This window comes from Dreissena polymorpha, chromosome 5 (assembly GCF_020536995.1).
Source record: "Dreissena polymorpha isolate Duluth1 chromosome 5, UMN_Dpol_1.0, whole genome shotgun sequence".
NCBI lineage: Eukaryota > Metazoa > Mollusca > Bivalvia > Myida > Dreissenidae > Dreissena > Dreissena polymorpha.
Window position 1 is genome coordinate 46,805,442 of NC_068359.1, and position 9,626 is coordinate 46,815,067.

Sequence of the window (9,626 nt, forward strand, 5' to 3'; positions counted from 1 at the left end):
TCGATAAAGTAAAAAAGGTTGAATGATGATATTAATTCAAACTGTGTAATGAATTTAATGATATGGTGAAAACACATTACATATGGTAGATTAATATATGAATGTGCATTACTTTGTAAATTATGTATGTATATATATTATGGAATGAATAAAAGCATTTAAACAGGAAAAAAAGTCTGGTATTTGGTCTGTAACATCTTTTTGCGGTCCTCTACCAAGCGTGTTCAAATTATTTTCTGATAGTAAAGCTGACCCTTCCCTTGCGTTGTCTTGTATCCGTAATGTGAATACCCTGAAAATGGCGTTTTACTTCCACGTTTGTTCTAAGACCGCAGTTCACAGATGCTTGGTATTTGGTAATTTATACCCTATGATGTTCTTAACAAAATTTAAAGTATTGGTTTAAGAAATATCTCCTGAAATAGTAATATACAGAGTTTTTGTATTTGAAATGTTAAGTCCTACAGTGGCCCTCAACCAAATGTGTTGAAATCATGTTCATTTGGTCAAAATGGCTACATCCTGTGGGTGAATTTTTTTTAATGATATCTCTATAGTTTGATTTTTTTTACATTCCATCGAAAACAATGGCCAGAAGGTTGTAGGTTTTCTTAGATGCGTATAATGAAACATTTTAAGCACTAGATAATAAGCTTTTTCGTCCAATCTTAATGAAACTTTCTCAGAACATTTGTTCTGATAATATACCGACGAAATTTATAATAGGTATCTTAAACATCACGCAATGTGCTCAAAACAGTTTAGTGCCCTTAGGCATTACCTTAACGCATTCTGTCACTTATGCAGATTTTTCGAGAATGAGCCTATAATCGTCTCACGGGCATGTTATACATATGATACCTGAAAAGGTTAAAGTGTTTATTTTTCGGAGCCCGAGTGTTAAATTGTAATAACAACTCGTTTGATCGTCTGAAACAAGCCTGGGTACATTGCATTTACATGTTGTGATTTTCTTAAATACTACGTAATAATATATCTTTATCTATGTTGACCGAGCTATTATTGATGAATTTCATCCACATCATAGTACTTATGATATGCATAACGATCTTTAGAAATTGATATTAAAATTAATTAAGCTACATAAATCAACGAAAGCAATCAGTCCATGGGACAACAACAAACAATTTGATTTGTAAATATATGGCTGCTTTATTGAGTAGAAGTAGTAGTAGAAGTTGTAGTAGTATGAGTAGTAGTAGTGGTGTTGGTGGTGCGGGTGGTGGTTGTGGATGTTGTTGTTGTGGTGGTGGTGGTAGTGGTAGTAGAAGTAGTAGTAGAAGTAGTAGTAGTAGTAGTAGTAGTAGTAGTAGTAGTAGTAGTAGTAGTAGTAGTAGTAGTACTAGTAGTAGTAGTAGTGTTACTAGTCGTTTTATAATTGTAGTAGAAGTAGTAGTAGTAGAATGTATAGAAATAGAAGTAGCACGAGTAGCATTTTTTCTTGTTATAATAGTGGTAGTAGTCATAAAAGAAGTAGTAGTTTTAGCAGCAGTAGTATATTTACTATTTTTAGAAGTAGTATTCTTTAATTAAAGTTATTTTCTTAAAATTAAATGAAAACCCTTAAGAATGTTTATCGAGTAATTTTACGCATGCTACAAATGTCCAAGTGATGTTATCACATTAATGTAGAGGCCAAGAACTAAATCCAAACTGCCATCTATCATTACCTGGTCAAGCCTATATGAAAACTCTAATGAATAACCCCTTTCTCGCATTAAATATAAGACTCAATTAAATTTTTGTTCTTTATGATAGGACCATTTGACATAAAATATAAAAACAATGGTATTGGCATATAATGTCTCGACTCCAAGCAGCACGGGCAGCCTGCGAACATGGCAAACCCAAACTAACTGCAAATAACTAACTGCACAACTAAATTGTTTATATGTGCTGACTCCGGGTGACGGCCATCACCACTCCAAACAAAATCATATTTCCCCCCAAAAATGTGATAAAGATAAAAGCGTCCATCCGGCACTGATTGCCAAGAAGTAATCTTCAAGCGACTGTCGAATAACCCGAGCCGTACAAACTGAACCATAGCAAGCGGAGTCGTGACCGACCTCTATCCGACGTTTGGTACTTCTGCTTCTACACCGCAAACTCAATCAAAGCGCAGTAGGCGCTGAAGGCATGTGGCTAGATTAAGTGTGCTTGGGAAGAAGTATTGTCCGAGTTTCTCCCTTTGTCCGAATTATACGGATTGACCCTAGCGGATGAGTGCAGAAGCTCAGAGACTGTAAGAAAAGACAATATTTGTGTATATACTACAGTGTACAAAGACGGTGGAGGACTACTCGATACTCTCCGTAAACCCTTGTATATTTTCGGCCTAGACAGTCAAGTGATGAACTTATTCTCGCATGAATATGCAAACAATAAAAACCATGTCGTAGCCAATTCTTAGCAACACTGTAATGTTATATAGTGAATTTCTGTATATACAACGCGGGTCATTGAGATCTGCGAAGAACTAATTTTATTGGGCATGAATTAAGTGGTAAATCGGACTTTTGGGAATTTGGATTTTGGCAACCAGCCAATTCGGAAAGGCTCAGAAATTTGTATCATTACTATGGCCTTGGGGCTACGCTCCAGGCCAAAAACACAACTCAAACCAGCAGCATATGTAATTTACTCACTAAAGGGCAAATTCTAGTACGCAAAACAATCATTTCCCTTTTATGTTGGTGAAATTAATGTGCACTGGCAAATAAAACATAAAGCTTGCATTAAAAATATTAACCTTATTTACACTAAGCCGTACCAAATTGTTAAATATCGTCGCTGTCGTTCTCAAACCTCGTAGCTACAAAATGCCAACTTTTCAGGAGAGAGAAAAAACCGTCTCATTTTTTTATAACAATGTTTTAGAAATTGAAATTTTGTTAAAATACCAAACAAATGAAGCTGCAAAATACGGTATAAGCCGTAGACGCGTAAGTCATACTGATAAGTCATACTGACAGTCAGACATGGTAGCTACGATATTTTGTCACCACAGCTTTGTCATTTTTATGAGGTACGACAATTCGTCCTGATAGGAAACCTCGTAGTTGCAAATAAAAAAAAATATAAAAACGTTTTTGTCAAATTTGTTCAAACGAAACGACGTACCTATAGGTCGAAACGACGTACCTATAGGTGAAATGGCGTCGCTACGACTTTTCGCCGGGAAAAAAGCCAACAATCATTCTACAACATTTCGTCACGTGGCTTTTTCAAGGGCTCTGATTGGCGTAGAGCTACGAGATGTAGCACAAAACACGCGCCAGACTTCATATATTCGGAAAAGACGAAAAAATATTTTGAAAATTTTGGAGCTACGAGGTTTGAGAACGACAGCGACGATATATAACTGATACATTAAAGTGTGACCTGTCAGAACAAATACTTTGAAATAACAAAATACATGGTGTTTACATAATAAGATGAATATCAATTGTGAAAAATAAAAAATTGTTCCTTTTTGGACCCAAGAGTTTTATGAAAACTGATTTTAATTTTAACACTGATGGTCAACCTTTGGAAATTGTACATTGTTATAGATATCTTGGAGTTGTTCTAAATGAATTTTTAGATTACCATGAAATAGCAAAAAATGTGGCTATGTCTGCTTCTAGAGCACTAGGTTTAATTATTTCGAAAAGTAAAGCATTTGGAGGTTTCCAATATTCCACGTTCACCAAGCTTTTTGATTCTATGGTTTGGCCTATTATCAGCTATAGTGCACCAATATGGGGCGATAATCCTTACTCATGTATTAATGCTGTCCAGAATTGGGCAATGCGGTATCATTTAGGTGTCGGTAAATACACCCCTAATGCGGCAGTTCTGGGAGAAATGGGTTGGAAACCACCAATTGTAAAGCAATGGAGAGCTGTTATTAGACAACATTTTAGAAATGTAAATATGAACGATTCCAGAATAAATAAGAAAATGTACCTGTGGTCTAAATCAAGAAATGTTAAAAATAGCTATTTTAGAATAAAGTCATGTCTGAATAATGTCAACATGTCTGATTTAGTTGATATACCTATTAACAATATTAAATATATTGTAAATGATTAAGAATCTAGGGTTTTTGAAAAAGAAATTGTCAAATGGAGAAGTGCAGTCAATAGTAATACTGGAACTAGAGGTGTTGGTCATAATAAATTGAGACTGTATAGATTATTTAAAACAAAATTCGGAACAGAAGCTTATGTTAAAGACAACATACCATTTTTGTATAGAAGTGCATTAGCTAAGTTTCGATGCGGTGTGGCACCGCTTAGATTAGAAACTGGTCGATATGAAAATATTGAATTGGGTAATCGAACATGTTTCCATTGTAAAAACATAGTGGAGGATGAGATACATGTACTTTTTCATTGTCCTTTATATGTGAATATCAGGAAAAGTCTAATGGACATTTTAATTGAAACTCCAAATTGTCACAACATGTCAGATACTGAGAAACTTAAATAAATATTTACAGATGAGAGGTTGCTTTATATATCAGCCAAATCCTGCTTTAGTATTCTCAAAGAAAGAAGGAATATTTTATATTCAAAATGAATTGTATATACTTAAGTTTTATGCTGTACATTTGTAAAATAGTTTATAGACTAGTCTAGGTTTAAAAAATAATAATAACAAATGGTATTTTAATGTATGAACAATATTGATAAGTGTAAATAAAATCACATAGTCTTAGCTACAATAACTTATTTTAATAGTTCTAAGTAAGTTTTAACGATGTGGAATTCATTTGTTAGTCAGTAATTGTTAATGTATATTTGTATGTAATTATATAGTCTCTTATAAATCATATAATGATTGGTCGCATACATGTAACTGTGCTTTTATATGTAGTTTAATTGTATATGTTTTGCGAATGAGACTCTAATAAAACATTGAATTGAATTGGGTCGAGTGACGGGGAGATAATTTTCAACTTTTTGCTTGTGTAGATAACGGTGAGAATGAACTTTTATTTTGTAAATTTCGCTATTTTAACTTACGGTTACAAAATACCATCACTAAGGAAACTGACCAAACCAGCCCAGCAGAGTGGCCCAACAATAAATAGATCGATTATTTAGAAATAGACCCTATTATTGTAGAGGCAAAGAACTAAACCCAAACTGCCATCTAGCACTATCTTGGCAAGCCTATATGAAAACTTCAATGAATAACCCCTTTCACGCATTAAATATAAGACTCAACTAAACGTTTACTCTTTATTATAGAACATTGTAACATAAAATTTTAAAAAATGGTTCTGACATATAATCTCTCGAATCCAAGCAGCACGAGCCACAAGCGAACATGACAAGCCCAAACTAACTGCAAATAACTAACTGCACAAATAAATTGTATATCAGTGCTGACTCCGGATGACGGCCATCAACACTCCCAACTAAATCATATTTTCCCCCCCCCCCCAAAAAAAAAAAGGTGCCAGATAAAAAGCGTCCATCAGGCACTGATTGCCAAGAAACTTATCTTCAGGCGACTGTTAAAAAACCCGAGCCGTACAAAATGAACCTGAGGAATTAGAGTCGTGACCGACCTCTATCCGACGTTTGGTACTTCTGCTTCTACACCGCAAACTGAAAAACACAACTCAAACCAGCAGAATATGTAATTTACTAAGGGCAAATTCTAGTACGCAAAACAATCATTTCCCTTTTATGTTGGTGAAATTAATATGCACAGGCAAATAAAACCTAAAGCTTGCATTTAAATATTAACTTTATTTACACTAAGCCTAACCAAATGTTTAATATATAACGTACATATTAAAGTGTGACAGAACAAATACGTTGAAATAACAAAATACATGGGTATGGTGGGAGGGGAGATAATTGTTAACCTTTTGCTTGTGAAGATAACGGTGAGAACGAACTTTTACTTTGTAAAATTCGATAATTTAGCTTACGGTTACAAAACACCAACACTAAGGAAACTGACCAAACCAGTCCAGCAGAGTGGCTCAACAATAAATAGGTCTATTATTTAGAAAAAGACCCTATAGTTGTAGAGGCCAAGAACTAAACCCAAACTGCCATCTAGCATTACCTGGGCAAGCCTATATGAAAACTCCAATGAATAACTCCTTTAACGCATTAAATATAAGACTCAACTAAATTTTTACTCTTTATTATAGAACATTGTAACATAAAATTAAAACAAAATGGTTCTGGCATATAATATATCGACCCCAAGCAGCACGGGCCACCTGCGAACATGGCAAGCCCAAACCAACTGCGAATAACTAACTTCACAAATGAATTGGAGATGAGTGCTGACTCCGGGTGACGGCTATCAGCACTCCAAACAAAATCTTATTTCCCCCAAAAAATGTGCCGGATAAAAAGCGTCCATCAGGCACTGATTGCCATATGGCCACCCAACAACCCTGACCCAGCGGTCCACATATGCCCTCCACTCGAAGCCGGCTGAGCCAGCGAAACCGGCTGGGCCAGCGATGATGGGTGGCCACTGCCAATGAACTTTGGCAGCAGGGTGGATGGACGCATGATTGGAGTCGGAAGCAGTAAACTGAAAACACGCGGCAAAGGTATGCATACAAACTAACTGCAAATAGCTAATTTTTGACTCACCAACATACATAACGGTTTGGATTTAAATTCGTACGAAAACCCTTAATTCGTTCGTCTAGAACTTCAGTAATGGACTGGTTTATTATGCATTATAAATTTTTCAAGCCTTGCAAACATATCTGTAAAAACAAAATTCATTCAACAAACTGCAAATAACTAATTTTTGACTCAATAGCCACACCAACATACATAATGGTTCGGATTAAAATTTGTAAGAAACCCCTTAATTCGTCCATCTAGAACTTCATTAATGTGTTGCGAACTTGTCGATTTCGCCACAGTTAAAATTGTAGTGGGTTGTATCCTCCATTCCATGTGGTTAATATTTTTCATTGTTTTAAGAAGATATATGTCTCTTTGCCTATTAATTTGTACATGTAATCGAAAATATAGAAACTAATATATATTTATGCCGAATATTAACTCTGTTCGACGACTTTAAACGTCTTAATTATCTGTTTAAATACCGCTGATTGTTAAACTGTATTTTTGTTTGTTTCGGTGTCCCTCGGTGTTTACCTAAGAACGCTATGTGTAAAGTGACGTCATAAAACAGTTTAGTTTGCGGGGCGTTCGATTCACGATGGAAGCCGAGTCTCCGTGCTCGATGGTATGTTAAATTAATTTTGTACGTTGAAGGTATAGATAAGTGAATGAAATACACCTGTATGATATGTCTTAACTAGGTCTAATCGTACTCAAAATATTAATAAATACGTAAGTGATTATGGTGTTTGTTCTATTATTCATAAACGCTTGCGTCAAGCCCCTAGTATCATTATATAATAAATCAGTCCCTTGCCGCTCGAGGATCACACCACGCTACCCTAAGGTGTTTATCTATTACGGGGGTTCGGGCGTAACATTTATTAGGTGGCAGCGGTGGGATCTACTACCGATTGCCCCGCCTCGTGACCATCATTCAGAAAAAATTAAAATTCACTCAATAAATGATATTTATTTGATAGAAATCTTAGTCTTCATCCGATTTGATGTCAAACATGTTAAATAAAAAGCCTCTTAATATTTATTTATTTTCAGATAATAATTGTTGTACTAAAAAGTACATGTTCCAGTAATATCATTGTTCTTTCAGATGTAATAAATTTACAGCGAAACACATAATGTCATCATCATAAATGTATAGCTTACATGTATATAAATATTATACGAGGTCTTACCCGGTATTTATACAAATTAACCTGGATATTCATGAAAAACACCAACTCCCTGTAAATAGAGAAGGCATTTGATCACCAGTAACATTATGTTCAGTAAATTGCAAGCAACAAACATGAAAAAATCAGTTCCCAATTCATCGAGTTTTTTAAAAAGTTCAACTTTGCTTAAGTTATAATGCATCAATGTTGATTCTAAAGAAAAAGAGTAATCATTTATGCCTAAACTGTTCTGCTGTCCAGAAGCAAGGACGTCATAAACACGCTTTACAACATTTATAGTTTTAGTTACTTAACAATTAACCGGTAAAATGAATGTCCATTCTAAGTTTGCTGTAGTATTCTTCCCTCAAATCATACATATTTCTTGCATAATTGAATGTTCATGTCCATGTAACACAATGTATATAGAAACAAACATTATTTTGAATTATCTTTCACAGTTATTTATTTAATATCAGGTTAATTTTGGGATACATTAAAGCAAATATTAACATTTGTCTCAAAATGAATCATCCTCTGAAGCCCCTGATGGGATTCAAATTCATACCTCTTTCCTCTGGAGAGGAAAGTATTCTATCTTAAAATACAAGGGCATGTAAGAGGAAAACTAGCAATTTCAAAGGGACGTTTTCACATATTATACATGTATTGAAGCTTGTTATTAAATACTTTAAATTGATAAGTAAACATTTGAACAAAATACCTCAATTAAAAAATAAAAATAAAAAAGAAAGGAAGTCTTTCTTACCTTGGCTCGATCCCCTGACCCTTGGAGTAAAAGCCAAGTGCTTAAACCAATAGTCAATCAGTGCTCCCATATAGTCAGTGGTTTATTTTAAACTTTATATAAGCAATCCTTGTAATGTCACAAAATCTAACTATAACATAAGAACTCTCCAAATTATGTTTTTCATTAAAGACTCTATGCTATATTGCTATATGCTATATTGATAAAGGCAAACAGTGGATATAAAATCTGCAATAAAAAAACAAGAATAAAATTAAATAAAAATATAAAAGTAACCCTCAAATGGGCTGGAACCATTGACCCCTGGAGTAAAAGTCTATCGTTTAGACCCCTCGGCCATCCATGCTCATACAATGAGTGATGTGTTTCATACTTTATCAAGTTTATGTAAGCAATCCTCGGTTTTCCCGCAATCTTCTTAGTGTCACAAAATATAACGAAAACAGTCGATTTAATTTTTAAATTTAATCGATGTCAATACTATAAGTTCTCCTATGTCAATAATGGAATCTTTAAATTTTAACAAGTTTTTAAGTACGTTATGGGAATTCACAGATCTACATTAAATTATTACTTATAGAATGTTATATTGACAAAAACGAGCTAAAAACACACATTTTAATTTTTCCTCTTTAGGTCACATAACCCCAAACCGGAACTCAGTCAGTTTGATACTTAGCACACATTGTTCAGTGCATGCTGCATAGGATTTGTAAAATACATTGCAAATGGAATGTTTTTGCATCAATTTGAAGGTATATTTGTAAGCAATAAGAAAAAAAGCCATTTTTGTGCTCTACTTTTTCTGTTGATGGTTCCCGGCTATGAAAGTAGGTCATACTATTTGAGCCCAAAATGGTCGCCTGCACAGCTGTCAAAACCGGTGTTCCTTTTGTAAGGTGAATATTTTGAGTTACAACGTATAGAATTTAATGGCATCCATTTTTTTAACAAGATTATGCATTTATCTTTTTAATGATGTATGATGATATAGTTAGTCATTGCTTGATCATGGTAAAAATTGATATCGAACTTGAACTATTTTACATGCAATATAGA

At 34.3% G+C, this 9,626-nt stretch overlaps 2 protein-coding genes across 9 annotated transcripts in view; one reads left to right on the forward strand and one right to left on the reverse strand.

Moving 5' to 3' along the window:
* Positions 1-9,626, forward strand: part of LOC127880730 (E3 SUMO-protein ligase NSE2-like) — a 97,558-nt gene that overhangs the window by 67,203 nt on the left and 20,729 nt on the right. The window lies entirely within an intron of this gene.
* Positions 1-9,626, reverse strand: part of LOC127880727 (centromere protein P-like) — a 128,699-nt gene that overhangs the window by 51,126 nt on the left and 67,947 nt on the right. The window lies entirely within an intron of this gene.